This window comes from Elaeis guineensis, chromosome 15, assembly GCF_000442705.2.
Source record: "Elaeis guineensis isolate ETL-2024a chromosome 15, EG11, whole genome shotgun sequence".
Lineage (NCBI taxonomy): Eukaryota > Viridiplantae > Streptophyta > Magnoliopsida > Arecales > Arecaceae > Elaeis > Elaeis guineensis.
Window position 1 is genome coordinate 28,295,271 of NC_026007.2, and position 27,089 is coordinate 28,322,359.

Consider the following 27,089-nt stretch of genomic DNA (forward strand, 5'->3'; position numbering starts at 1 on the left):
TAGACTCTATGTATACCAACCAAGTGTGGAACTTGGTTGATGCACTTGAGGGTGTGACCCCAATATGGTGTAAGTGGGTCTTCAAAAAGAAGATCGAAGTAGCCAAGTGAAAATCTACAAAGCTAGGTTAGTGACGAAGGGTTTCAGACAAAGGTAGGGAATTGACTATAATGAAACCTTCTCACCAGTGGTTATGCTCAAGTTCATTCAAATTTTGCTTGCTATAGCTACATACTGTGGCTATGAGATTTGATAGATGGATGTCAATATCACTTTTCTCAATGGTAATCTTGAGAAAGAGGTCTATATGACTTAATCAGAGGGATTTATCTCAAGCGGGAGGATAAATTAAGTATGTAAGTAGAAGAAATCTATCTATGGATTGAAGCAGGTTTTGAGAAATTAAAACATCAATTTTGATATGACAATCAAAGAGTTTGGCTTCATAAAAAATGAGGATGAACTATGTATTAAGAAATATGTTCCAAAGTCAATCATTAGACGATTGTGCTCATCTTGTAAACTATATATAAATTTTTATTAATAAAAATTATTTGATATTTTCATTACAAATTGATCATTTTTGAACTCCTGTGTTGTAATAAAGTCCTTAGGACTATATATGTTAATCGACAAAGAAGAATTTATCATCAAGTCCTTAAAATTATTCGCGACCAAATGATATGCTATTACTAGGATGATAGCGATATCAAGTGTAGGTCGTTGTGTGTCATATGAGTTGGTTATCTTATTAACTAAGGAGTGTGAAGATACTATTATGGTATGTAGGAGTACATTCATATCGAACATGATCATGTGTCGAGCACTCTGCTGTCAAGGGTAGCTTGTGAAGAGTATGGATATAAGTGTTCCTCCGACCTGAGACCACCACAGTGACTTGTAAGCAACTCACTGTATTTTAGTATCAAACTATCTGAGTTTCTAACTTAATGATGGAAGGATACTAGGTGCAGTCAAGTACTTATCAAGTTGGTGTGTGAGTCAAGATAGAATTGATCCCTCTGAATAGGTAGGAAATATGCATCAGTGTATTTTAATTTAGCAAAACATTGATCAGGATAATCCATGAGATGGATTTGAAAGGTTGAAATATAATGTGGTCGACTTAATTTGGGTTGACAGTTAAACCCTAAGTCACCTTGAGCATTTGGGTGAAAAGGATGAATTATACGGTAACCAACGTCAGTAGGTTCTAGAAGGTTGCTCTGCAACACTTCGACCCATCCGGTCGTTGGGTCATCATTGCTAGATGGTTACATTGATTGATATAGAAAATTATTCCTATGCTACTGGCTTAAGTTCGAACCTATGGGGTCACATGTATTAGAAGATTTGGTCAGATCTGATGGCTGAAGAGTCCAATTGGATTGTGACTCTGGTGAAGAGTCCTACTTGGACTAGGACTTTGTGGGAGAGTCCCACTGGGACTGAGACTCTATCATTTATAAAAAATTATTTAATAATTAAATTATTAATTGACTTAATTTGATTGAGTAAAGAGCTTTGGAATAAGTCTAATTGAATTGGATTCAGTTTGACTCAGATTGGGATTGATATGATCAAACCCGATTACAAAGAAAATTTGATCTTGATTCGATCAGGATTTGGACTCGACTAATTCCTAATTGGGTTAGAAATTTAATAAAATATTTAAATTTATAATTGGATTAGATTCATTTCTATCAGTGGTTTTAATCCAAATTTGATTTGGATTAGAACTGAATTAGAAATGAAGAGTCCAAGTCAGATTAGGACTCTATCCTTATCTTTTGTGTCACATCTGGATCCATGCCAATTTCTCCACACCTAATTGAATTTGGGTTGTGATTTTTGGTATCATGAGAGAGGATCCAATAAGGGTGGTCATCTATAGCTGATGAGTCATAATATTATCTCTTACCTAATTCAAATACGATCTGAATTAGAGATAAGATGCAGACTAGAAAAGAGATTTTTCGTATATGGTATATTATTAGAGTCATATTATTTTTTTCTTTATTTCTCTTGAGAAATCCTTTAATGTGTGAGATTGAGATTTCTTCTCTACATTCTAATGATTTTTTTGGAACTTTTGGAATGCCAAAAAGAGATTTTGGCATTGATTCATGGCATCTTTTCTTGGAAAGTCCTAATTCCTAGTCTATAAAAAGGGGACCCCTCTCTTGGACATCCCATGATCAATTCTCTTGTAGATTTTTTATTTTTAGAGCCTCTTCTCCTCTTCCTCTCTTCCTCCTCCAGATCTCCTATCACTTTGGAGTGTCTAAGGTGCTTGTAGAAGAAGAAAGAGGTTAGCTGTCAAAGTTGTTCATAGACTAGCATCTCTAAGCCCCTGATCTGTGCTAGTCTTCGTGTGGATTTTTTTATAGAGGTCAGACAACTTTGTGCGACTATGAGCAACTTGAGGAACACCCTCTCCAACCATTGGATCAGAGGAGATCAAGATAAAAATTTGTTTGGTAATGACCTCTAGCTTATTTTGATTCCTATGGTAGATCTAATAATTAGATCTAGAATTTCAGCATCGATGAGATTGATGTGATTTTTATTTTTAGATCTAAAGTATATAGTTTTTAAATCAAAGATAATGATGTGATAGTCTAAGATTAGATCATTTACATATAATTAAGATTAAATTATTTAATCTATTATTTCTATTGTATAAAACTTTTTAATTGTATGTACTGCACTACTGTAAATTTTCTTCAACTGATGTCAGAGCCAGATTATTTTGATATGAATTAATATAACTTTAGATCTGATTTTTTTTATTATATCTAATTATTTATGATTTAGATTAGATCTAAATTAGTTTATTTTTAGATCTGATTATTATTTATTTAGATTAGATATTTTGAGTAGCAAAGTACTCGGATTGGATAATCACCAGGCCGTCCGGTCATAGAAGCAAGTAGGATTTCATGACCCTCTCCTCTCATTCAATGGGATGCTCTTCATGACATGTAGGGGTGCCATTGTGAGGTCCCATGAAGAAAAAAGTAAAAAGAGAAAACTTACTTTTTTACAAAATCCTAGATCTTGAAACCCTAGGTATTGTTGTATGTGATGCAAGTTGCGAAGATAGTTAGTTTCATCTAATCTTGTTTAGTCAAAAATATTTTGATCTAAAATCATAAAAAATTTAGATTTGATCTAAAATATTTTATAACTTGATATAAAAAATTTACATAAAAAATTATTTTCGAAACCTTAACCATGTTGATGCAAAACTTAATTGAGAATTAAGTATCAAGCTAATTAGATCTAGAATTATGATTTAGATCTAATGACATATAAAATATAGGGCATGGGTTAGCTCAAATCAGATCCTTCTCTTTAATTAAGTTAGACCTAAGGTTAGAATCAAATAATTGATTAACTATATAGAGAAATTGATTATGTCTAACCAAATATTGAATTAGATTAATCAGAGTTTCTCTAGTATAATAGTTGTAGATGGTCAAGTCTATGTCTTTAATTAGACCAAATGGACCTTGATTGTGGCTCAGTGGTTGAACATGAATTATTAGGTTGATCAAATCGAAACTAGTTAATCAATTGATGTCTAAGGTAAGTTTGGCATTTCGACCGGTGGTTTTTAATTGGGAGTGGCTTATCTGGCCATTTCGATGGTGTCTAAGGCAATCTTAGTAGACCCTCCCACCGATCTCACTTATCTGGCCAATTTGGTGAACTAGATTTTGATTAGATCGCTAAGTGATTCGAGTTAGTCTATGTCATTAATGTTGATCAGTGTGACTGATCTAGGTGCCAGTTCAATCAGCATGACCTAATCCAATTCAGTGACTTGGTGAAGTCAGTGGGAGGATTATGGTCTACTGATTGATCTTTTCTTTTCTTCTCTCTTCTCTAAATTGATTAAATTCTCTAAATTATTAGGTCCTTAAAATGAGCTGGTTATGGTGATAACTAGATCATAGCCTCCCATTAAAGTGAGTGATAATGAGTCCATTATTTTTGATTGACATTGCAGGCACCATCCGTCTGATGTTCTCTCTGAATGATGGAATTATTATTCATCATATGATGACTTTGATGAACTATCTGATGATGGTTGGATTGATCGAGCCATCCTCGGGCCTGATCACTCATTAGGTAGAATCACTGAGTAGGTTCATGTTAATGGTTTGACCTAACTGAAACTTTCAGTGGAGGCCCATTGCCTACTGAAATGAAATCTGGGGCTAAATTAAATACTAGAAGTTATTTGAAGAAATAATTGATTGAGAACCTACCCATAGGTGCATATAGGTTGATCGAGCCATCCTTGGGCCTATATGTAGTCTGTGTGGATTCTAGTACCCACTAAAAAATTAAGATAATTTTTCGAATTGGAGGTAGAGGCTATCAATTCGTATAAAATAGTGGAAGGACCTTTAGACTAAAGTCTAAATCTTTAGGATTAATAAATTTATATACTAATTAGGCTTTGTTCTTTCTTTGTGTGTGTAGATATGACCTCAAACTTGTTACTCCGATCACTATTGGACAGTGAGAAGCTTACTGGATCGAATTTTAATAATTGATATCAAAAATTAAAGATTATCCTGAAGCACAAGCGGATCCTTTATGTGATAATGGATCCGACACCTAAGGACCCTGCTCCTAACGCCCGAGGAGTGATCCGAGATACTTATTTGAAGTAGCTCAATGACTGCACTATGGTTCGTTGCATCATGGGGGCCTCCATGAATGATGAGTTCAACTAGAGGTTTGAAGAAACTCAACCAGAGAAAATGCTTCAAGTGTTGAGGGATTCCTTTGGTACTTCTAACGACATTGAGCGGCACAAAACTAGTTATACCATTTTCAATACCTGGATGAGGGAGGGTGCATCTATTACTGATCATGTATTGTACATGATCGAGTAGATTGAAAAATTGAGCAAACTCGGCTTCCCTTCGCATGAACAGTTGGGAAAAGATGCAATCCTGAACTCTCTTCCCAAGTCCTACCTACCGTTCCTCAGTCATTTCAGAATGATGAAGCCTGTAGTCAACTACCACGGTCTATTGGGGTTGCTACAGATTTTTGAGAAAGATCATCAGTTCCACAAGTAGACAATGAATCTAGTGGGAGGATCTTCTTTGGATAGTCATCGTTAAAGGAAAATTTGCCTTTTTCCTTTGTAGGATCTTTCAGATTTCATCAAATTTGGGGTGAAATAATTTAAAAATTTTATCCTACACTATTTTAGATCTAATATTTATTAGATCTAATTTTATTATTTGATATTTAAAATCTAAACTTAAATCTAAAAGTATAAGAAGTATAGACATACCTCAAGGGTAATCTGATTATCCTATAGATGATCTCAGCACAGCCCGAGGTTCTGATGTAGCCACGCAAGCGCCTGACCTCTACCGGTATCAACTTAGGTAGGACCTGAAATGTCTTCTTTTCATAAATCTATGCTCCAAAAATCAGATCTCTATCTAATTTAGAAGTGCTTCAGAACTCCTTCTGAAGTTAGAGCAGCAGCCTTTCAAAGATATCCTGCAGCCTTCCTGTTCCAGGCGTCACCATGCCTTTTTCTTGCACTAGATGAACGTCCAACTCCTTGGACATGAAGAGGGGAGATAGGAGAGTAGGAAGGATGTGGAGAAGAAGGGAGGGGGTGGCAGCTATTGGATTTTGTGCATAAAATAACTTCAGCCTAAAACCCTAGGCATAGAAGGGTTTATATAGACCCTGTATGCTGCGCAGTGCCACATCATTCAACCAATCAAAAAATTCTAATAAATTTTGAAAAAATTTTGATTGATTATTTGATATCATCTGATCACATCAGATAAGAACCCAAGCCTCTATCTCAAAGTTGGCACCAACACTGGATAAGGACAGAGAGAGGTTGGCGCCAAGAGTCCAATCTTATCAAGACTCTCCAACCTTATCTACTTGGGGCACCCACTTAATCCAATTGAGCTCGCGCTATAATCTGATTATGGCACCCAATTTAATGTAGTTTGGCTCCACAAAAATCCTCCAATAAGCTCTTACCAAGTGGCCTTCAATTTAAGACCCATATGTCAACTTTTGACAAATATCCTAAAATGAAATTGGCAGGTGATAGGAATTAGCAGGTGCTTGTCTTAAATTCATCTCATGAATTAAGACAAGCCTTTTCTGAGCTAGACAAGCTTCATTTAGATTGAGAAAAATCTTTCCAAGGTTCTCTGGATGAGTCAAATCATATTTGGCTCAGTAGAGACAGAAAAAATTACATGAGGAGAAAGTTAGGCTCAATCGTGTGCTAGCACGATTTCCTTGAACCTAATCGGATCTTATCCAAATCAATTGGGTTAGCCCAATTGATGACATCCAGACCCTAACCCTTGTTTATGTGACCCAGTTAGGTTCAATTCTATATGGTAATGAGACATGTCATGATCTTATTATCGACATCATCGAAACTCCTTTCGATGGACCAGAACTCTTCTGATTCAGACAATTAGAATGATCGATCATCAAGATCATTCTAATTGCTCCCAAAATCCATCAGTGATACCTAGCAGTATATGGTGGCAACCCATCAGAACTAAAGATGAACCTCTCGATGCAGCTACCTGTGTGACTGAGTTCCTCTATCATGAGTCCCGACTGAATTAGGGTTAAGGTGAACTCGTCAAACCCTACATCAGTCATATGAATCAATCGATCGATCCGAGTCCGATGTGAAACCCCAATGGAAAAATTTTTTTCCATTATTTCACTCTGCCATGGCCATGGGCTTAAGGACTCGATCTTTCAATCATCATAGGACTACTCCTCTCATCAACCGAGGTTGATAGATCCCATCTTGGTGCGACCTAGTTCCTACAATGAATATGCTATAGCCAACATACACCTCAAGGTTTCAAATGGCTAGAAGATCGAGTTATAGTGTAGTCAAACTATAACACACTCAAGGTGAACTGTCGATGCACCTCAGGTCAAAGAACTAAACACACAACTGCAGCATCGAGCTAGTCATCGACAAGAAGGTAGACTTCCTTATGACTGCTCGATATGGTCACGCTCAGTACTCTCATTCTCAACAAATATCTATACTCTCACTCTAGTGTCTCCACACCATAGACTCAAGATACATCTACCCTAAGAAAGCGATCGTACACCAACCTTCTAGATTGATCACCATCCTCATGATGATCCTATGGTCAGGAGCTGTTTATGAGATAGTTATGTAAATTTATGTCTTAAATTTTCAACTATTGAAAATATGAATTGACATTCTTACTAACTCAAAGGATGTATCACAGACACAATATACACAATGTGATAGAAGAAAAACTCATTTATTGATTTATAATCAAAATTACAAATTTAACCTTAGATTTGTACTGGAATGTGTTAGCCAATCTGGCATCTAAGGCACACATCTAACAAACTCCCACTTGATCTAGTGCCAATTGGCTACATATCTAAGTCCCATCTTCTCAAGGTGGGCTTCGATCTTTTGCTATCCCAATGGCTTAGTCAGCGGGTCTGCCATATTGTCTGTGGAGTCGACTCTCTTGACCTCGACATAACCCTTTTTGAGGTAATCACGGATCAAATGAAATTATCGCTTGATGTGCTTAAACTTCTGGTGAGACCTTGGCTCCTTAGCTAGGGCTATAGTGCCATTATTATCGCAGTAAAGAGGTATGGCATCTAATGACATCACTCCAAGCTCTGCGGCAAACTTCTTGTACCAGAATGCCTCCCTCGCAGCTTTCGATGCAGCAATATACTCTGCCTCCACGGTGGAATCAGCAATCACCATCTGCTTGGAACTCTTCCAGCTGACTGCACCACCATTGCAAATGAATAGACTCCCAGATGTCGACTTTCAATTATCTATAAAGTCTGAGTCTATATATCCCTAAATCTGGAGTTCTCCATTCCCAAAGACTAGAAACATATCCTTAATCCTTCTCAAGTACTTAAGGATACATTTCACAGAAGTCCAGTGCTCTTCACCTGGATTCGACTGATATCTACTTGTGACACTCACAGTATGGGCTATATCAGGTCGTGTACGTAGCATGGCATACATAAGGCTTCCTATTGCCGAAGCATAAGGGATCTTGCTCATGCGTTCAATCTCCTCAGGTGTGCTAGGGCACATCTTCTTGGAGAGATGAATGCCATGTCTAAAAGGTACTAAACCTCTTTTGGAGTTTTCCAAGCTAAACTTTTTTAGCACCTCCTCTATGTACATCTTCTGTGAAAGTCCGACCATCCTATTTGGTCTATCTCTATAGACCTTATTGTAGGAACCAGATCTAGGGTTTCAGGGTTAGATCTTGAAACTTTTTCAAGATCAGGCAGCGGAAGACAAAAATAAATCAAAATTTATTTTTTAAAATTAGAGAATCTCTAGATCTAAGATCCTATTACATGATTATTACATAGCATTAAATCAAAAATTAAAATATATAAATATAGCATGAACTACATGTTGATCATATCAACATGTTTCTATACCACATTTAATGTATGTATTAAACAATAGATCAGATCTATTACCTTGCAAGTTAGACGCTCTAACCTTGCTGATCCGGGCTTAAGGATGATGTTGCAAGCCACATACGCGTCCGACCTCTAGGAGTCATTCACATGAGCCCACGAATCTCGATCAGAAGTCCTGCTTCAGGAAATCAGCACAGTATGCTAGTACTGCGCTGATCTTTCTTTGATGGTTGATCAGGTGCCTCCTTCTTCTTGATTTGGACTCTTCCAAAGATGGAAAGTAAAAGGAGGAGTTTCAGATCTGAGACACTCTCAGGAAACTCAAGATAGAGGGAGGAAAGATATGAAACAAAAAACCCTAGAAGAAGATCCTCTTCTTCTTCACATTTTTCTCTCTAGACACCCTAACTTGCATCTTTTATATCTCCACGACCCAAAGGTCTATCTCTCTAATTTTTGGATGGCTCAAAGGTCTCTCAAATCCCTATTTTGCACCTAAAATTTTATGAAGAAATTCATTTTATACAGAGAGATATGATAGAGTCCTTGTCTAGGTCAAATACCTAGTCAAGGCTTATCCAAACATGGCAAGTTAAGGGGTGCCCAACTCTTGAGCACCTCCTCTATATTTTCATGCATAGATCATCAGCAAAGGATGCACAATGTATACCCTAAAAGCCATGAAAATTCTAAAAAAAAATTGGATAAATTCGGTGCAAAATTGAAAGAGTTTTGGATTTCTAAAACTCTATCTCAAAGAATTCGAAATCCAAACTTATTCCTTTTTGATTTGATCCAAACCACCTTCCATGTAAGAAAGAAGAGAGGAAATCTTTTGTGAACGTGGGAGAGACCTGGGAGAGGGCTTTTGTCGCACAAAATAAGTGGAGATTGGCATTGAATAAGAGAGAGGGCGTGGGGAAGGCTTATGTGGCGCAAGGTGGAATCCTAGTCTTACTAGGATTCTATCTTATGACTTATTTTAATTTGGTTTTCCAAACCAAATCAAACCAAAATTAGATCAACCTAATTAAAATAGGTCTTAACCCAATTAAGAATCTAATTTAATCAGATTAAATTAGATTTAAGTTTGATTTAATTTTCCAATCAAATTAGAAATTAGATTGACCCAAGTCCTAGTTGAACTAGGACTAGTTTTTCCTTGCACTTGACTTATCCAATAAATCAATTGAACTTGATCCAATCAAGCCCAAAATAAATTTAGTTAAATCATATTTAATTAGACTTAATCTCAGCCCATTGGCTTAATCAAATTAAGCCAATTAGCAATCAAATTGCTAATCGATCCTCCTGCAATACTTGCACTGGGTTAAATGTCAATCGTATTGATCATTTAACCCTAGAACGATTCTTAATCGTTGATCAACCATCCGATCGGATCATGAACTCTAATGTGTGTGACCTCATAGGTCCGAACCTAATCCGGTAGCACAGAAATAAATTTTTGTACCAATCGAAGTGACCATCTAGCAATGGTATTCGACGATCGGATAGGTCGAATGTGTAGAACAACATCCTTATCAAAATGCATGTTCCAACTCCGAGAAGCTTGCTTCAGTCCATAAATAAATCTCTAAAGCTTGCACACCTTGGACTCATCTGTGGATGTAAACCCCTCAGGTTGTATCATATACACCTCTTCAGTCAGCTCTCCATTCAGGAAAGCTGTCTTTACATCCATCTGCCAGATCTCATAATCCAGATGGACAGCTATTGCAAGCATTATCCGAATGGATTTGAGCATTGCCACAGGAGAAAATATCTCGTCATAGTCAATACCATAACATTGACGATACCCCTTGACGACCAGACGGGCTTTATAGGTCTCCACCTTTCCGTCTGCGCCCCTCTTCCTTTTGAAGACCCATTTACATCCAATGGGTTTAACCCCTTCAGGTGGGTCAACCAATGTCCATACATCGTTGACCTTCATAGACTCCATTTCAGATTTCATGGCCTAAAGCTATTTCTTGGAATCAGATCTCTGCATTGCATCCATATAGGTGATCGGATCCTCATTATTCTCATCAAGTTCGATGGGATCACCGTCTCGGACCAAGAAACTATAGTATCGTCCGGCTGATGTGGTACTCTATCGGATCACCTTAATGGTGCAGGTACATTAGGCTTCGAATTTGATCTAATCATATCTGACTCAGGTTCAGCTATTGGTGTCGGTCCTTCTACTTGTTGAACTTCATCAAGTTCAACCTTAGAGGCAACGGTTCCTTCACCAACGAATACCTTTTGTTCATCAGTATGGTAGAAAAAATATCCTTTTGTCTCTTTGGGGTACCCTATGAATGAGCATTTGTCAGACCTAGGTCCAAGTTTGTCTGTGACTAATTGTTGACATAGGCCGGACACCCCCAGATCCTAAGGTGTGAAAGTACTGGCTTACGCCCTGTCCATATCTCATATGGAGTCTTAATTACAGACTTACTTGGAACCCTATTTAACAGATAACAGGCCGATTCGAGTGCATATCCCCAGAAGGATATCGGCAAGCTAGCAAAACCCATCATGGATCGGACCATATCTAACAGAGTCCGATTCCTCCTTTCAGACACACCATTATGCTGTGGTGTTCCTGGAGGAGTCCATTGGGAGAGAATCCCATTCTCTCCTAGATATGTGAGAAATTCACTAGAAAGATATTCTCCTCCTCGATCAGATCGAAGAGTTTTAATACTCTTCCCAGTTTATTTTTCTACTTCACTTCGGAATCGTTTGAACATTTCAAATGAATCCGACTTATGTTTCATCAGATAGACATATCCATATCGGGATAGGTCATCCGTGAAAGTTATGAAGTAGAAATATCCACCTCTAGCACTGGTGCTCATGGGCCCGCATACATCAGTATGTACTAGGCTCAAGAGCTCAGTAGCTCTCTCACCTTTTTCAGTAAAAGGTGACTTGGTCATTTTACCAAGAAGACAGGACTCACAGGTTGGAAGTGATTCATAATCACTAACTTCGAGGATTCCCTCTTGAGTCAACCTGTTTATTCTGTTCTTGTTTATATGACCTAGCCTACAGTGCCATAAGTAGATATCTGACACACTATCTAATCTAGGGTGCTTGCCAGTAGAATAGACTCTTATCAGGCTTGATCTTTTTGATCTGGCTCTGCATAGATGTCCCAACCTGAACTTGCACCTTCTTGACTTTCTTCTTCTTGTTCTTCTTCCCTTTCTCAAAGGGTCGAAAATCAGAAGACAAACCTCCCACTGAGTTCACCGACTCCTTGAGGAGTTGGTGATCCTTCTCAAAGTTCTGAAGCAACCCCAGTAACCCATGGTAGTTTACTTCAGGCTTTGTCATTCTATAATGAGTGAGGAATGGGAGATAAGACTTGGGCAGCAAGTTCAGTATTGCATCTTTCCCAAGCTGCTCATGCAAAAAAAAGTCGAGCTTGCTCAATCATTCCATCAGCTCGATCATGTACAATACATGATCAGTGACAGAGGCACCATCCCGCATTTTGGCATTAAAGATGGCACAACTAGTCTTGTGCCTCTCTACGTCATCGGGTGTGCCAAAGGCATCCTCCAACACTTGAAGCATGTCCTTTGGCTGAGCCATCTCGAATCTGCGACTGAACTCGTCGCTCATGGTAGCCAGCATGATACAGCGCACCGTGGTCTGGTCACTGAGCCACTTCTGGTAAGTGTCTCTGACTGTTCCACGTGCATTGGCAGCTGGCTCCTCAGGTGCAGGATCCATTATCACATATAGGATCCATTCATACTCCAGGACTATCTTCAACTTTCGATACCAGCTATCAAAGTTGGGTCCCACCAACTTATCATTGTCCAACAATGATCGGAGCGATAGGGAGTGGCCATATTTGCACAAAGGAGAACCATAACCTAATTAGTAATTGATTCATTAAACCTAAAGATTTGGACTTTAATCAAAAGGTTTCTCCCACTATTTTATTCGAATTGGTAGCCTCTACCTCCAACTCGAGGAATTACCCTAATTCATTAGCGGGTACTAGAATCCACTTAGACTGCACACAAGCCCAACTTTGGTTGGTCAACCCATGTACATCTAAGGGTAGGTTCATAACCAATTATTTCTCTAAATAATTTCTAGTAATTTTAATTTTGCCCCAGAAACCTAATCAGTAGGCTTTGGCCTCCACTGTAAGGATCCGGTTAGGTCCAACCATTAACTTGATCATACTTGGTGTATCTAACCAATGAATGATTAAGCCCAACTTTGGTTGGCTCACCTAACCACCATTAGAGAGACACTTCCAAGTCGTCATATGATGAGTGATAATTCCATTAGTCAACAAGCACCAGGCCTTTGGGTCTGCAATGATTATTGAGTTAATGGACTCATTATCAAACACCTTAATGGGAGGCTATGACTCAATTATCTCCATAACTTTATCATTTTAAGGACCTAATAATTTTAAAAGATTTAAATAATTTAGAGGATGAGGTCAGATAAACCAGCTTATCATGATCCTCCCACTGGCTTCACCAAGTCAGCTTAAGGGAGACCATTAAAAGGGCTGGTCTAGGAGCACCTAAATCAGTCACACTGATTTACCTAGCTGACATGGGTCAGCTCGAATAGTCAAGTGATATGATCAAAACATAATTTCACCAAGAGGCCAGGTAAGTTCGATCAGTGGGAGGGTCTGCCAAAGCTTGCATTAGACACCATCAGAAATAGCCAGGTAAGCGGGCTCCCAATTAAAAACCACCGGTCTGGTTTACCTTAGACACCAACTGGTTTAATTAGTTTCGATTAGATCAACTTAACAGTTCGTGCTAGACCGCTTAGCCAAGAATCAAGTCCATTTGGTTCTCGTTAAAGACATGGACTTGACCAACTACAACTATTGTAATTGATCTAGAGAATCTTTGACCTAATCTAAGATAACAATTGATTAGATTTAGTCAATTCTCTAATTAAGTCCATCTTTAATCTAACCATAGGTCTAACCCAATTAATGGACCTAATTCCCACTAACCCATTAACCCAATGGGTTATGATTTGTGTCTTAGGTTCTTCAATTCACAATTCTAGAACCTAATCAAACAACTTCTTAATTCTTAATTAAGTTTTGGGCTGAGGGTTGGGTTTGGCTTTTCAAAAAATAATTTTTATATATGTAAAATAATTTTACAATATGATTCTACCAACCATATTGCATGTTTGATTCATAATCAAGATACAAGTGAAATAAACATGAAACTACTTTAGATCTAATCTAAACAGGTTCATGTAATTGAAACAATTTCAACTTTAAACAATTTTTTTGCACAAAAATTATTAACAAAGAAATTTTATTTTATATTTAAATATCTTTTAAATCTAATAAATCATAAATTTAATCTAGATCATATCTAATAAATTTATGATTAAAGATAGATCTACACAAACTAGGACAACCTTTGCACTGTAAGGGGTAAACCTTACAGCAGGACAACCTTGCAGTTTGTGATTGATCTAAAATTTTAATTTTAGATTTAATAATCAGATTATAAATTAGATCTAATCTAAGAAATAATCTAAGCATGTATAAATAATCATGTAATAAAGAACCTAGGCTCTGATACCAATTGTAGGAACCAGATCTAGGGTTTCAGGGTTAGATCTTGAAACTTTTTCAAGATCAGGCAGCGGAAGATAAAAATAAATCAAAATTTATTTTTTAGAACCAGAAAATTCTTAGATCTAAGATCCTATTACATAATTATTACGTAGCATTAAATCAAAAATTAAAATATATAAATATAGCATGAACTATATGTTGATCATATCAACATGTTTCTATACCACATTTAATGTATGTATTAAACAATAGATCAGATCTATTACCTTGCAAGTTAGATGCTCTAACCTTACTGATCCAGGCTTTAGGATGATATTACAAGCTGCACATGCGTCCGGCCTCTAGGAGTCATCCGCACGAGCCCACGAATCTCGATCAGAAGTCCTGCTTCAGAAAATCAGCACAGTGTGCTAGTACTGCACTGATCCTTCTTTGATGGTTGATCAGGTGCCTCCTTCTTGATTTGGACTCTTCCAAAGATGGAAAGTAAAAGGAGGAGTTTCAGATCTGAGATACTCTCAGAAAACTCAAGATAGAGGGAGGAAAGATATGAAACAAAAAATCCTAGAAGAAGACCCTCTTCTTCTTCACGTTTTTCTCTCTACACATCCTAACTTGCATCTTTTATATCTCCACGACCCAAAGGTCTTTCTCTCTAATTTTTCGTTGGCTCAAAGGTCTCTCAAACCTCTATCTTCTCCTAAAATTTCATAAAGAAACTCATTTTATATAGAGAGATATGATAGAGTCCTTGTCTAGGTCAAATACCTAGTCAAGGCTTATCCAAACATGGCAAGTTAAGGGGCGCCCAACTCTTGAGCACCTCCTCCATATTTTCGTGCATGGATCACCAACAAAGGATACACAATGTGTACTCTAAAAGTCATAAAAATTACAAAAAAAATTTGGATAAATTCGGTATAAAATTGAAAGAGTTTTGGATTTCTAAAACTCTATCTCATAAAATTCGAAATCCAAACTTATTCCTTTTTGATTTGATCCAAACCACCTTCCATATAAGAAAGAAGAGAGGAAACCTTTTGTGAATGTAGGAGAGACCTGGGAGAGGGCTTTTGTTATACAAAATAAGTAGAGATTGGCATTGAATAAGAGAGAGGGCGTGGGGAAGGCTTATGTGGCGCAAGGTGGAATCCTAGTCTTACTAGGATTCTATCTTATGACTTGTTTTAATTTGGTTTCCCAAACCAAATCAAACTAAAATTAGATCAACCTAATTAAAATAAGTCTTAACCCAATTAAAACTTAATTTAATCAGATTAAATTAGATTTAAGTTTGATTTAATTTTCTAATCAAATTAAAAATTAGATTGACCCAAGTCCTAGTTGAACTAGGACTAGTTTTTTCTTGCACTTGACTTATCCAATAAACCAATTGGACTTGATCCAATCAAGTCCAAAATATATCTAGTTAAATTATATTTAATTAGACTTAATCTCAGCCCATTGGCTTAATCAAATTAAGCCAATTAGCAATCGAATTGCTAATCGATCCTCCTGTGTTGCTCCTAGATTGATTTTGATGAATACAAAGCAGATTGAAGGGATACAAATATTTTTATTTGAAAAAGTCTTTATGCTCTTCAGGGGCAAAATCATAATTTTACTAAAATCCTAATTTGATAGTATCATTTGGTAGAACAAATGATTTGTAATCTATTGGTGAAAATTTCATTATTTTTGGACTTATATTTTTGAAGTTATGAATGTTTGAAGTGCATGAGTCGACTCATGAGTCAACTCATGGCAAAATGAGCTGCTTGGCACGCTAAAATTTTCCTTGGCACGCTAGTTTTTTGGCTTGGCACGACCTATGAGTCGACTCATGAGTCGATCCACAAGGCATGAGTCGACTCATGAGTCGACTTCTGCTGTTTTGGGCCAAAATATCCAGAAACCCAAATCTCTGGTTTTTGCAACCCCTGAAGCATGAGTCGACTCATGAGTCGACCCCTGCGACGGGAATTGTCCGCAACGGCTAGTTTTTTGCCCGTTTTAGTTGCCTTTAATGCTCACTTTAAATGCTCTAACAGCTCTTTTTCTACCTAAAATATTTTTTCTTGTTTCTTAAAGCTATAAAAGGTTTCAAAAGGTGAAAAACAAAAAGGGGATCTACAATATACATGAGAGATACAGGGGATCTACAATATACACGAGAGATACAAGAGATCTACAATATACACAAGAGACATACAAGAGATTTTGAAAGAGAAAAGCAAGAGCGTTCAAAAGGGCATTCAAGAGCATTCAAAGAGAGGGTTTTTCAAGCCAACTTTTCAACCTTGATCAAGAGCTCTTTCAAAGCCTTCAAGAAGCCTTCAATCAAAGCTCACCTATTCCTCAAGCGTTCATTCAACTCTTCATCCACCTTGAGGAAATCCAAAAGGGGATTCTTCATTTGAGTAAAGTGCATTTAATGTTATATTCGCTCATTTAAGGGGCTATTCTTGTACTTATTTATGCTCTAAACTGTCTTACTCTTTGTGAGTAATTGTTCTTATTTTTGGAGGGTTTCCAAAACAAGAGAAGGTTGATCCGAACCTGAAATCGGAGTGTATTGGGTTGGCTTGTACCCGAGAAATAAGTGGACTAGCTTGGGATAGCTAGTATCGGAGGTTCCGACGTTTGTATTCGGGTTGAATACAAGTATAGTGGATTGGAATTCCCAAGTAGGAGCTTGGGGAGTGGATGTAGGTGCAAGGTTGGCACCGAACCACTATAAATCCTTGTGTTTGTGGTGTGCTTTATTGTTTCTCTTTATTTCTTTATTATATCCTTGCATTCTTGCTTTAGGTAATTAATCTTGAACTAAAGTCTTTCTCCTCATTCATCAAGCTTTTAACACATACTTTTCATAAGTAATTAGTTAAGCTTAAATTCTTTAAAACCCAATTCACCCCCCCTCTTGGGTTGCATAGCTGGGCAACAAGTGGTATCAGAGCCCGGTGCTCTAGCCCTTCTTTGATCTAACAATCAAAGAGCCAAAGATCTATGGCAACCCATGTCGGTACTTCTCTAGCCGAGGGGCAATCTACCAACCAACCTCCACTTTTCAATGGGTCTAATTACACCTATTGGAAAGATCGGATGAAGATATTCATACAAGCACTCGACTATGATATGTGGAGTATCATAGTGAACGGTCCTCACACACCCACCAAGATTATAGATGGTGAGGAGTCAACCAAACCCGAGAAAGAATGGGATGAGGTTAATAAGAAATTGGCACAATTAAATGCTAAAGCTATGAATGTTCTTTATTATGCACTTGATGCAAATGAATTTAATCGCATTTCTACTTGTGCATCTGCTAAAGAAATATGGGATAGGTTAGAAGTAACCCATGAGGGAACAAATCAAGTAAAAGAGTCTAAAATAAACATGCTTGTGCATAAATATGAATTGTTTAAAATGGAGCATGATGAGTCCATAACTGCTATGTTTACTCATTTTACTAATATAATTAATGGTTTGAAGAGTCTTGGCAAATCTTATACTAACAGTGAGCTTGTAAGGAAGATTCTCAGGTCATTGCCAAGAACTTGGGAAGCCAAGGTGACTGTCATCCAAGAAGCAAAGGACTTGAACACGCTACCTCTAGAAGAGCTTCTTGGATCCTTGATGACTCATGAACTTAGCATGAAGCAACATTAAGAGGATGAAGTCAAAAAGAAAAGAACCATTGCCCTCAAATCCACAGCTTCGTCTGATGATGAAACGGATGACACTGAAGATGAAGAACAGGATGAAGAGATGGCACTCATCACCCAGAGATTTAAGAAGTTTCTAAGAAAAAAGAAACAGGGGATGAGAAAGAAGTCATTCACAAAAGGGGAACAAAGCAAAGAGAAAGAGAAAGATCAACCCCTTATATGCTACGAGTGCAAGAAGCCGGGACATTTCAAATCCGAATGTCCACAACTGAAGAAAGGTCCCAAAAAGTTCAAAAAGAAAGCAATGATGGTGACTTGGAGTGCGAGTGATGACTCAAGCTTCGATGAGGAAACCTCAACAGAACAAGCCAACCTGTGCCTTATGGCATACGAAAATGAGGTAACTTCTGAATCCCCTAGTGAATTTACTTTTGAAGAATTGCATGAAGCATTCTATGATTTAATTGATGAATTAAAGAAACTAGGGATGAAAAACAAAGAACTGAAATTGGAAAATCAATCCTTAGTGAAACAAGCTGAAAACCTTTCAATTGAAAAATCCACCTTGATTCAAGAAAATCAAAGCTTAAAGAATGAAATTAACAAGCTGAAACCTATAGTAGATAAGTTCACCTTAAGTTCAAACAAACTAAATATGATTCTTGATAATCAAAAAGCTGTATATGATAAGGCTGGACTTGGCTATAACCCCTTGAAGAAACAAAAATTTCTGAAGAATATTTATGTAAATTATTCAAGTAACAAGTCTACAAATATTACTTGTTTCAAATATGGTAGAATAGGACATAAATCATACACATGCCTTATTAACAAATCTGCAAACACAACTATAAAGAAAATATGGGTTCCAAAAGGAACCATTTTGACTAACCTAAAAGGACCCAAGAAAGCTTGGGTACCTAAGACAGAAACTTGACTTTTGCTTGCAGGTGTGTCTAGCATCCCAAGGAGGAAACAGGAAATGGTATCTTGACAGTGGATGCTCGAGACACATGACTGGTGATGAATCACAATTCATCACGCTTGATGCTAAGGATGGAGGGATGGTCACCTTTGGAGATAATGGCAAAGGAAAGATCATCGGGATAGGTAACATTGGTATCACTCCCTCCAAATACATTAAAAATATTTTGTTAGTTAAAGGTTTAAAGCATAACTTACTTAGCATTAGTCAATTTTGTGATAAAGGGTATAAAGTTGTTTTTGAATCATCTGTTTGCATTATGACTAGTCCTATTAACGATGGCATTAAATTTATAGGACATAGGCATGGCAATATTTATATGGTAGATTTGAATGATTTAGCCAAATTAGACATGCAATGCCTAGTATCCTTGAATGCTAAAGTTAATGAGACTAGTTGGCTGTGGCATCGTAGACTTGCACATATTAGCATGCATTCTCTTTCAAAATTAATTAAGAAAGAATTAGTTCTTGGTTTGCCAAAACTGAATTTTGAAAAGGATAGAATTTGTGATGCATGCCAATTAGGTAAACAAACTAGAGTTTCATTTAAATCCAAAAATATTGTTTCAACTTCTAGACCTTTAGAGCTCTTGCATATGGACTTATTTGGACCAACTAGAACCACTAGTTTAGGAGGAAAATGATATGGTTTTGTAATTATAGATGATTACTCTCGTTTTACTTGGGTTTTCTTTTTGGCACACAAAGATGAAACTTTTCATATTTTCACTAAATTTCATCGAAAAGTCACTAATGAAAAAGGGTTTTCAATTCAAAATATTAGAAGTGATCATGGAACTGAATTTGAAAATCAAGACTTTGAAAATTTTTGTGATGAAAATGGAATTGGCCATAACTTCTCTGCTCCTAGGACACCCCAACAGAATGGGGTAGTTGAAAGAAAAAATAGAACCTTAAAAGAAATGGCCCGTACCATGCTTTGTGAAAGCAACCTTCCAAGATATTTTTGGGCGGAAGCAATTAACACAGCATGTTACATTTTAAATCGTGCTTTGATTAGACAATTTTTAAAGAAAACCCCCTATGAACTTTGGAATGGAAGAAAACCAAATATTGCATATTTTCATATTGTTGGTTGCCGATGTTTTGTATTAAATAATGGCAAAGAAAGACTTGATAAATTTGATGCAAAATTAGATGAAGCAATCTTTCTAGGTTACTCCTCCACTAGTAAAGCATTTAGAGTTTTCAACAAAAGAACTTTAGTAGTTGAGGAGTCCATACATGTTGTTTTTGATGAATCTAACGATCTTCCTTCAAGGAAGAATGAGGGTGTTGATGATGCAGATCCACTAATAGAAGGTATGAAGGAGATCACTCTGAAAAATTCAGCAACTTCAGAAGACAAGGATCAAGAAGACAAACAAGATGAGAGAGGTGAAGAAATTCAAGAACAACCTCAAGGTACAAATGACCTACCCAAAGAATGGAGGTATGTTCACAACCACCCTAAGGAGTTAATTATTGGTGATCCTATGCATGGGGTAAAAACCTGTTCTTCACTTAGAGATGTAGTTAATCATTGTGCTTTTGTATCTCATCTTGAACCTAAAACTTTTGAAGAAGCTGAAAATGATCATAATTGGATTAATGCAATGCAAGAGGAACTTAATCAATTTGAAAGAAATAATGTTTGGATCTTAGTATCAAGACCTAAAAATTATTCAATAATTGACACAAAATGGGTCTTTAGAAACAAATTAGATGAGCATGGAAATGTAATTAGAAATAAAGCAAGACTGGTTGCTAAGGGATATAATCAAGAAGAAGGAATTGATTTTGATGAAACCTTTGCACCTGTTGCTAGATTAGAAGCTATTAGACTTCTACTTGCATATGCTTGCTTTATGAAATTCAAATTATTTCAAATGGATGTTAAAAGTATATTTTTAAATGGATATATTGCTGAAGAAGTATATGTAGAACAACCCCCTGGATTTGAAAATCATGCTTTTCCTAATCATGTCTTTAGATTAAATAAAGCTTTATATGGATTAAAACAAGCACCTAGAGCATGGTATGATAGGCTAAGCAAATTTCTACTAAATAATGGTTTTTCAAGAGGTAATGTAGATACAACCCTCTTTATTAAAAGAAATCAAAATGATATGCTAGTTATACAAATTTATGTTGATGACATAATTTTTGGGTCTACTAATGAATCCCTTTGTCAAGACTTTGCTAAGCTTATGCAGGGGGAGTTCGAGATGAGCATGATGGGAGAACTCACCTTCTTCCTCGGACTCCAAATCAAACAATCAAAAGAGGGAATCTCCATCACCCAAAGCAAGTACACCAAGAAACTACTCAAAAGATTTGGAATGAAGAACTGCAAACCAATTGGCACACCAATGAGTCCCTCATGTAAGCTTGACAAGGATGATGAAGGTAAATATGTAGACTTAAAATACTATAGAGGTATGATTGGCTCATTATTATATTTAACTGCAAGTAGGCCTGATATCATGTTTAGTGTTTGTTTATGTGCTAGATATCAATCTAATCCTAAAGAATCTCATTTGAATGCTGTTAAAAAAATCCTTAGATACTTAAATGGTACTCAAACTCTAGGGTTATGGTACTCTAAGGACTCACAAATTGATTTATTAGGATATTCAGATGCTGATTTTGCTGGATGTAAATTAGATAGAAAAAGCACAAGTGGAACTTGCCAATTTCTTGGAGTTAACCTAATCTCATGGTTTAGCAAGAAACAAAATTCGATGGCACTGTCTACGGCTGAGGCCGAATACATTGCAGCCGAAAGTTGTTGTGCTCAAATCTTGTAGATTAAGCAACAACTCGAAGACTCTGGAATCAAACTTAATGAAACACCAATAAGATGTGACAACACAAGTGCCATAAATCTATCTAAAAATCCAATTCAACACTCAAGATCCAAACATATTGAAATAAGACATCATTTTATAAGAGAACATGTTCAAAACAAAAATATAATTCTTGAATATGTTTGCACTGAAAATCAATTAGCTGATATCTTTACAAAGGCCCTTAATGAGGATAGATTCTGTGAAATTAGGAGAAATCTAGGAATTCTAGATCCATATGCCTAAATTTTTCTCAATTTCCAAGAATTGATGTCAAAAATTCTTAGAGCTCAATTTCCAACATCTATCTTGGTCCCAAAAGCTCAAGTTTATCATTTTAAAAACTTATCTTTGAGCAAAACTCCTTCTCCCAAAATTTCAAATTTTTTTGGAATTTATTCATATTTTTTCTGAATTTCTGAACTTCATGAGTCGACCCCCATGAGTCGACTCAATGGCAAACTTGTTATTTCCTCAAACTTCCCACGGGCTCATTGTTTTTATATGGGATCCTGTTCGTGAGTCGACTCATCCTTTCATCTTCCTCCTTCCAAAAGCCGACTTCCCCATTTCCATTTGCTCCAAATCCAAGGATCTAGCTCGAGGCATTTCTCCCTCCTCTCCACCAAAAATCACCTCCTTGGAAAGGGATTTTTGTGCTTTCTCCCATTGTTTGACACGGTTGGAGCGTGCCCTAGCACTCCACCGTTCTTCCCAAATCCACCTCTTTTCTCCACCAAAATCCCTCTTCACTCTCTTGTGATCCCTCCTCCACTCATTCACTTGTTCCTCCAAGTCTCCTTGCTTGCTACTGTAGTGAATATGGCTCCGAAGATGAAGCTTCCCCAAAGAAGAAAGTCAGTCCGTGAGCTTGAGGAAAATGTCCGAAAGAAAAGGCAAGCTGCTCAGTCTTCCACTGCTCCCACTCCAGCTTCAGTATCTGCTCAAGGTCCCCCTCAATCCTCCCTAAGCCCCAGTAAGAATCCTCTATCTGATAGAAAAGTTGAAACCGGGAAGAATATAGATTTTCGGTTCTTTGAAAAAGAGGGTTTTACATTTGCAACCAAGATTAAAAACCAAGGATTGGATTTCTACTGCTCCCTTAAGGAAGTCACCTATGTTGACCTAGTTAGAGAATTCTATCAGAATCTACATTATGGAAATGGGTCAGTGACTTCAACAGTCAAGGGTATTGATATTTGCTTGGATTCTAGTATATTGGGAGAAATACTTCATTTGCCTAGTGAGGGTTACTCTTATATGGAACTCCCAGTAAAAGAAGAGGGGATCAGTGTTATTCTAGGGGGAACTTATTCAGGGAGTTTAAATAAATTGGAAGCAAAGATTTTGTCTATTGAGATGAGGATCCTACATCAGATGGTAACGAAGCTCTTCTTTCCTAGGAGTGGTAGGCATGATTTACTTTCCAGCAGAGATGTATGTATCATGTTTCATGCATCACTCAGACCCCCCTGAACCTCCCTGCACTTATGATAGAGGCCATGAGAGAGACTTTGAACAGATCCAAGGCACACTTGTCTTTTGGTATGGCCTTTACTCGAGTATTTAGGAGGTTTGGAGTTAGCTGTGAGGGGGAGGCATCTACTAAGCTCTCTCATGTGAACACTTTCAACCAACACACCCTGCACCGAATGGAATTTACAAAGACTGATGGTGGTTGGATCTAGGGATCTGAGGAGAGAGCTGAGGAGAGAGCTGGGGAGAGAATTGAAGACAGAGCTGAAGAAGAAGGTCCATCATCTCCTATCCATGACTTCAGGGTAGCATCACCAAATATCCAGTTCATTCCTGATACAGAGGCTGGCCCTTCAGAGTTTACTAGGATGCCCACACCAGTGTATCAGCCAGAGAGCAGAGCACCTCAATCAGAGTTCAGACTGACTGACGATCAGATCGAGCAGATATCACAGCGTGTGGCCTCTTTGCTATCTAGTCAGTGGAGCAGTACTACTTTTGCACCAGGAGCCACTTCTTCTGATCAGACCATGACTCCCCACATATCTACTGTGTTTCAGATGATATCAGATCAGTCCATCCGAATTCAGCAGCTTGAGGACACCGTCTGGAGACTGACTGGCAGAGTTCTTGACTTGCAGGGGCAAGTCCTTGCTTTGGCCCATCCTCAGCCACAGGAGTCCACTATTGAGGTCACAGACCTCACTGCAGAGGCTGGCAGGCTCAGAGGAGCACTGGAGGGTGGATATGAGTTACTGAGGAAAGAGATTCGAGGATCGAGTGAGCATGCATCCACTCAGTTTACTGCTCTACTTCAGTCTATTTTCAGAGCACTGAACGTACTTGATTCCATCAGACTCACCCTTTCTGTTCAGTCCTTAGCCTCTCAGCATTCTCAGCCACCCAGTTCATCTCGCTCTCCTGCTCATGCCAGAGGTAGACGGGGTAGAGGACATACTTCTGATCGAGATCCATCAGCTTCTCATCCCATATCTGATGACTCCGATCCATGACTTGTCTAGATCATTACTAGATCCTAGGTGTTAGTATCTTGTTCTAGGATCTGTATTTTGGGGCCATGTATTGACAATTAGCTGGTTGACTTTTATATTATGAACTATGTATTGAAACAATTATGGTTTTATGGTATCATCTTTTACTTATATTTCTACCTTTTGTAATGATGTCGATCATATTTTGGTTATATATATTCTCCTTGTTGAAATATTGTCTTCTCTTTGTTGTTGTTTGCTGTTAATAATTGCTGTATTAAGGGAGAGCAAACATCTGTGATAAACTCTAAAGGGGTAGAAATTAAAGAATGTTTCAGAAAAAGGAGGAGTTAACCATGTTTGATGATGTCAAAAAGGGAGAGAAATTAAACAAAAAAAATCCATCAAAAGCAAAACCATAAATTATGAGCAATTAAAGAAAAAGCAATCCATCAAAAGCAAAACCATAAATTATGAGCAATTAAAGAAAAAGCAACCCATCAAAAGCAAAACTACAAACTATGAGAAATTAATGAATGAATTGGAGAATTTAAAGAACAATATCAAAAGTACAATGCTAAGTACAATGCAAATAAGTAACTTTTAAATTACTTCTTTACATATGCTCTGATTTGCTTTAAAAATTTAAATATGCTCTGATATACTTCAAAATTCCAACTTGCTCTGATACATCTTTTGAAATTTTATTTACCTTGATACATCTTAAGAAATTCAACTTGCCTTGATACATCTTAAGAAATTTAACTTACTCTGATACATCTTAAAATTTTTAACTTGCTCTGATACATTGTAAAATTTTTTTTCTGATAACATTGTAAAATTATTTTTCTTGCTCCGATACATTGCAAAATTTATTTTTCTCTTGCTCTGATACATCTTAAACTCAAAATGATCTAATACACTTTCCAAATCAACTCTTAAACATGCTTTGGCACACATAATTATTTTTTGCTCTGATGCTAAAACTAAAATCAAATGAGAATGAGCAAATTTTCAAAATACAGCTTGATCTGATAACAAAAACAAGTTTTCTACTCTAACACCAAAATCACATAATCCAATGAGCATATCTTCAAATCTTTAAGCAAATGGGCAAACTATTCTTGCATATGACCATTTATATCACATGCCAAAAGAATCATACTCTTTTCAAGCATATAAATCTATAATGCATTCACATAAATGCTTTTGTTCAAGTATTTTGTCATCATCAAAAAGGGGGAGATTGTTGCTCCTAGATTGATTTTGATGATTACAAAGCAGATTGAAGGGATACAAATATTTTTATTTGAAAAAGTCTTTATGCTCTTCAGGGGCAAAATCATAATTTTACTAAAATCCTGATTTTATAGTATCATTTGGTAGAACAAATGATTTGTAATCTATTGATGAAAATTTCATTATTTTTGGACTTATATTTTTGAAGTTATGAATGTTTGAAGTGCATGAGTCGACTCATGAGTCAACTCATGGCAAAATGAGCTGCTTGGCACGCTAAAATTTTCCTTGGCACGCTGGTTTTTTGGCTTGGCACGACCTGTGAGTCGACTCATGAGTCGACCCACAAGGCATGAGTCGACTCATGAGTCGACTTCTGCTGTTTTGGGCCAAAATATCCAGAAACCCAAATCTCTGATTTTTGCAATCCCTGAAGCATGAGTCGACTCATGAGTCAACCCCTACGACGGGAATTGTCCGCAACGGCTAGTTTTTTGTCCATTTTAGTTGCCTTTAATGCTCACTTTAAATGCTCTAACGGCTCTTTTTCTGCCTAAAATATTTTTCCTTGTTTCTTAAAGCTATAAAAGGTTTCAAAAGGTGAAAAACAAAAAGGGGATCTACAATATACACGAGAGATACAGGGGATCTACAATATACACGAGAGATACAAGAGATCTACAATATACACAAGAGACATACAAGAGATTTCGAAAGAGAAAAGCAAGAGCGTTCAAAAGGGCATTCAAGAGCATTCAAAGAGAGGGTTTTTCAAGCCAACTTTTCAACCTTGATCAAGAGCTCTTTCAAAGCCTTCAAGAAGCCTTCAATCAAAGCTCACCTATTCCTCAAGCGTTCATTCAACTCTTCATCCACCTTGAGGAAATCCAAAAGGAGATTCTTCATTTGAGTAAAGTGCATTTAATGTTATATTCGCTCATTTAAGGAGCTATTCTTGTACTTATTTATGCTCTAAACTGTCTTACTCTTTGTGAGTAATTATTCTTGTTTTTGGAGGGTTTCCAAAATAAGAGAAGGTTGATCCGAACCTGAAATCGGAGTGTATTGGGTTGGCTTGTACCTGGAAAACAAGTGGACTAGCTTGGAATAGCTAGTGTCAGAGGTTCTGACGTTTGTATTCGGGTTGAATACAAGTATAGTGGATTGGAATTCTCAAGTAGGAGCTTGAGGAGTGGATGTAGGTGCAAGGTTGGCACCGAACCACTATAAATCCTTGTGTTTGTGGTGTGCTTTATTGTTTCTCTTTATTTCTTTATTATATCCTTGCATTCTTGCTTTAGGTAATTAATCTTGAACTAAAGTCTTTCTCCTCATTCATCAAGCTTTTAACACATACTTTTCATAAGTAATTAGTTAAGCTTAAATTCTTTAAAACCCAATTCACCCCCCCCTCTTGGGTTGCATAGCTGGGCAACATCCTGCAATACTTGCACTGGGTTAAATGTCAATCGTATTGATCATTTAATCCTAGAATGATTCTTAATCGTTGATCAACCATCCGATCGGATCATGAACTCTAATGTGTGTGACCTCATAGGTCCGAACCTAAGCCGATAGTACAGGAATAAATTTTTATACCAATCGAAGTGACCATCTAGCAATGGTACCCGACGACCGGATAGGTCGAATGTGTAGAACAACATCTTTAGAACCCATGCAGATATAGTTTTCATATAATTCATCCCTTTGACCAAAATGATAATAGGACACTCCAGAGTTTAACTGTCAACTCTAATCAGGTCGTCCATATTGTATT